This window comes from Fukomys damarensis, unplaced genomic scaffold, assembly GCF_012274545.1.
Source record: "Fukomys damarensis isolate Sample0158 unplaced genomic scaffold, DMR_v1.0_HiC HiC_scaffold_2, whole genome shotgun sequence".
NCBI lineage: Eukaryota > Metazoa > Chordata > Mammalia > Rodentia > Bathyergidae > Fukomys > Fukomys damarensis.
In genome coordinates, this window is record NW_022900914.1 from 26,348,344 (window position 1) to 26,353,572 (window position 5,229).

Here is a 5,229-nt window from a genome sequence, read left to right on the forward strand (position 1 = left end):
AGAAAAAAAAAAAAAAAAAAAAAGCAGGAGCAGGGCTGGAGATTTAGCTCAGTGGTTCTGGCACCTGCCTTGCAAGCACAAGGTCCTGAGTTCAATCCCAGATACAAGGGGAAAAAAAAATTATAGGGGCAAATCTGCATGACCTTGTATTTGGCTATGTTTTGTTTTGTTTTTTTGGTACCAGGTATCGAGACCTTGCACTTTAGAGGCAGGTAGCAGAACCACTGAGCTAAATCCCCAGCCCTATGGCTAAGGTTTCTTAAATGTGGCATCAAAATAATTAAAGAAATACAAATTAGGCTGGGTGTGGTGGTGCATGCCTGTAATCCCGGCACTCTGGAGGCTGAGGCAGGAGGATTGCTGTGAGTTTGAGACCATCCTGGGCTACATAGTGAGTTCCAGGTCAGTCTCAACTACATAGTGAGACCCTGTCTCAAAAACCACACACAGACACAAAATAGAAATACAAATTAAAATCATAACGTCTCTATCCGCAGAAGGCTAAGGCAGGGGGATCTCATGGGCTACATGATGAGCTCAAGGCCAGTCTGAACTACTAGTAAATAGTGAGACTCTGTCTCAAAGAACCAAAAGAGAAAGAAAGACAGAGAAAGAAAGAAAGAAAGGTAGGTCACTGGCTGGGAAATGGATGAAATGTTCGGGAGACATGTGAGGATACTGAAAGCAGAGGAGAGAAGGGAGGGAGTTTCCTGCTGTATTGGGGTGGATCTGGCAGAAGGGAAAAGGGATCCAGGGGCCACTAAATTTCCAGCTTGAGCAAGTGAGTGAATAGAGCTACCACTGCTGGATAGGTGTGGTGGTGCACAGGCTGAGGCAGGAGAATCATGAGTTCAAGCCCAGCCTGGGGACCTTAGTGACTTAGTGAGGATGTATCTAAAATTAAAATAAGGGAAAAGTGCTTTTGCTCAGTTTGAAGGCCCTGGATTCAATCCCTAGTGAAGAAAAAAAAAAAAGAAAAAGTTACTATTTACTAAGATGGCGCCTTAGTTACTTTTCTCCTTGCTGAGGCAAAATTCTCAACACCCAAAGTTTAAGGAGAAAAGGTTTATTTGGCTCAGAGTTTGTAAAGGGTTCAGGGCATAGTCAGCTGGCTCAAAGGCAGGGAGTCCTGGCAGAGGGGCGTTGCAGAGGAGAAACAGTCCATGCCATGGTGGGAAGAAGGAAGCTGCAGCAAGCAACCAACAAGCAACAAGCTACAAGCAACCAGCAGGAACCCTTTCTGTCCCTTACATCCTGTCCAGACTACATACCTTTAGGGTGGGCAGCACTCATACCGGGGAGGGGCAGCCTCAACCCTAGCACCATCACACACCCTAGATCCAGCCACCTCGGAAAAGTCTCGCTATGACCACATGAGGCTTTGGGGGGACATCTGAATGTAGCCATGCCAGATGGAGGAACGTAGGAAAGGACAGGTGGAGGAGAAGAGCTTGGCAATGTGCGAAGTTCCAGACACCTGTGAGATAACTGGGCAGTTGTGCTGACGCCTCTAGAATGCCTAGAAGGAAGGCTTTGGATCTGGATCTTGCCAAGGAGACAGCTGGCTGGATGCTCAGAACTGATGATGGGATGGAGTGGTGAGGGGTCCAGTAAGACGAGAGACTTTTTTTCTTTTTGAGACAAGATCTTGCATTGTTCAGACTGGCTTTGAACTAAGTAACCCAGGCTATCCTTGAACTCAGGGCAGCCTCCTGAGTGCCAAGATGACATTACAGGTTTGCACCCACCTGCCCAGCTGAGGTTGGAATTTTTATGAGGGTTTGAGGATTTGGCAAAAGGGTCTAGGCAGCAACGATGATTAAAGAATGTCCTTGCCCAGTGTGATCACGTGTGTCTGTACCTCAGCATTTGGGAGGCTGGGGAAGGCAATCACTATGAGTTTCAGGCTGGGTGGGACTACACAGCAAGGCTCTGTCTCAGAAAAGTGCAATAATAATAATAATAATAACATCATCTTTTTCCTGGCCCATTTAGCACCTTGCAGATCTTCAGGGAGCCCTGCACTGAGTTTAAAGTCCTGTGTTTACACTTGCACTTCCAAAAAGGCCATTTCCCTCCAGTCCACCAAAGACCTTCAGCTCTGGTGAGGCAGTGGTGTGGAATCTTTTAGAAAAAGTCCGTGGAATTCCCGGGTAGAGGGAGCGAATGGGCCTCACACTGAGGGGGACGAGGGCTCCCACTGTAGCAAGCAGCACTTGGGGCTCAGCACACAGGCTGCTTACCTCGGTCCCGGTTGAGTGAGTACAGCAGATCCGATGGGAGGTTCTAGTGGAGGTCGGGAGCAGGAGCTGATGTCCTCAGGAATCCCAAGTGGTGGCTAAAATTTGGAGTTTCTACTCCTGATTTAGTAGGGAAATTAGCGAGAGGAGGAAAGGTACCTATGGGAAGAATTAATTTTTTTTTTTTTTGAGGGAAGGTAAATGGACTTTTAGAAGGACAAATTGTGGTCAGGGGCACATGCAGGTAAGCCTGTTGTACCCAAGTCGTGAAATCCCCGAGAAGACCACCAAGGAGTCTCTTCTGATGCAAACGCACGGGGAGTTTATTGCAGGCTCACGCCCTGCAAACTCGAGCTTGGACCTCCAGTGGCACCGTCACAGCAGCTTCCAACTGAAGGCCCTGATCCATTTTCAAGACATGCTTGTACAGGGCTGAGGATTGATACTATTTTTAACTTTCTATTACTAAGGGTTATTATTGGGACACTTATGGGAAATACCTCATTCTCATGAGGGGAATTATCTCATACTCATGTGTGGCGGTCCAGGTGTCACAATACAAAGGTGCCTGAGTTGGGGAGTGAGAATTGAGAAAGGAAAGACCACTCAAGCCTAAGTGGAGACCAAGAGAAGTCCACTTTATTTCACAGAAACAGCTCCTTTTAAAGGTTCACATAAACAGGGAGCTTTTAAGGGCACACAACAACAGGAAGCAACCAAGCAATTGTTTTTATCTTTATACAAAGACCGGATTTCCTGACTCTTACAGATAACATCAGATCTTTGGCTAATGAGTTCCCAGGGTCAAAGGACAAAACAAGCTCAACAAATAGTGTCCTTGAAAAGAAACAAATGTATCAATGCCTTAATTATAGAGGAAGAAGTTATTTTCCAAATGTCAAATGCCAATGGGCCATGACTGGGCCCCCACACTCAGGAAGAGCTTAGCGAGGGGCACTCTATTTCTATTTTTAAGGAACACTTTATGTGACTACACAATTAGGCAAACTCTCTATACTCAGCAAAGCCTATAATATCTCTAATTTATTTATTACTAGGCAGCTATTGGGGAGGGGATAAATTCACTCGGGTCAGAAGAAGAGGAACAGAAAAACAGGGAGGAGGTTGTTATAGCCGTTTGCCCAGAAAATTTGGTCTTCATATTCTGAGCAAGGTCAAAGAGAGAGAGACCACCTCGATCAGAAAACTTGGTTCCTACAAATCCCAGAATTCAGGAGGCTGAGGCAGGAAGATCCCCTTCACCACCTGGATTTATAGTAAGTTCAAGGCCATCCTGAGCTACATAGTGAGACCCTGTCTCAAAAAACAAAACAAAGCCCCCCCCCCCAATTGTGGCAAAGAAAAGTCTGTGGCACTGTTTCCTAATGCAAGTAAACTCTGGCTTCCTCACAGCCATAGAGCTGCCCCAGGCACAAAATAACCTGGGAGTGGCAGCTACTTACAGAGGGGATTTATGGCAGTCCTTGTTTCTCAGAATGTCTGCTTTTGATCGGTTATGTAGGGATCTCTGAGAAGGTTTCTTTCTGCATCTGTTAAATCTCAAAAATCTTCAGTTTGAAATAATCTTTATCCAAATCCATGCTCAGAGCAGGTCCCACAGAGCTCAGCACTTCTACCGCCTGCTCTGGCCCAGGTCCCCCGAGCTGTGTGGCTCCCACTGCCCTGTGCAGCCTGACTGTTATTTACAGCAGGGCTGGGCAGGGATGGGAATTCAACAGACCCAGCCAGGGATATTATTATTATTATTAATTATTATTCTGTGCTGGCTGTTGAAACCAAGCCTCTGCACTGAGCTACATCCCCAGCTCTTTTTATTTTTTGAGAGAGGGTCTCTAAGTAGCTAAGTTGCCCCAGTTGGGCTAAAATTTGTGATCTTCCTGCCTAAGCCTTTAAAGAATGCTGAAATTGGGTCAGGGAGTTAGCTCAGTGGTACCTCGCCTGCCTGCCTCCTAAGTGCAATGTCCTGTCTGAGTTTGATACCTGGTACAGGAAAAAAAAAAATGCTAAAATTATAGGTATGTGCCACCCTACCCCACTGGGCAAATTAAAAAAAAAAATTTTTAGATAGGGTCTCACTATGTTCAGGCTGGCCTTGAACTCACTGTGTAGCCCAAGCTGGCCTTGGACTCATGGCAATCCCCCTGCCTCAACCTCCCAAGTGCTGGCATTACAGGTGGGCACCACCACAATTCCTAGCTCAAAACTTTTTTTTGAGACAGGGTCTCACTATATAGTTCAGGTTGGCCTAGAACTCACCATGTAGCTCAGGCTGGCCTCCAATTTGTGGCAAAGCTCTTGCCTCAGCCTACCAAGTGCTAGGACTGCAGACATGCAGGCCAAGACTTTTTGAATTGGGATTGGTAAAAGTGGATAGGAGCACTGCAGGGAGCAAATGCAGCCTGAGAAGAAAAGGATTTCCTTGTGTTTGCAGGGCACACAGTACATACCTAGTAGCAGTTTTCACCTTATCTCATCCTGATAGTGTATAGGGGTTCTTTGGATCATTGGTAATGAAATTCAGAACTAGGACAAGAAGTATGAGAACACAAAGCTTTCAATCAGGAAGGAAGAAAAATTGGGGAAGGGACTTCAAGTGAGGAGAAGAGTGGAAAGGGGGGTCTGGGGTCTGGTTGATATTTTTTTGGGGGGGTCTTGTTGGTCTTGATCTCAGTTCTGGACCTGCAAGAGGCTTTGGGATGTCCTTAGGGTTCGAGGGGCCTTTGCTCAGGGGTACCCTGGTTCCATCATGGGTGACATGGCTGCAGGGCTCTGCTTCTCCTGGGATCTGAGGTGACTGCAAATTTAGGACAAGGACTAGAGAATTCTAGGCATTGCTCCAGGGGGTCTGGAACAGGAGGATGTTGTAAAAAGCTTGCCTGCAGTTACACATCCCCTTAGAAGTGGAGAATATTTTATTGTTAGCTTGGTGTCCTCAGTTGTCATCCTCACTTTTTTTTTTTTTTTTATA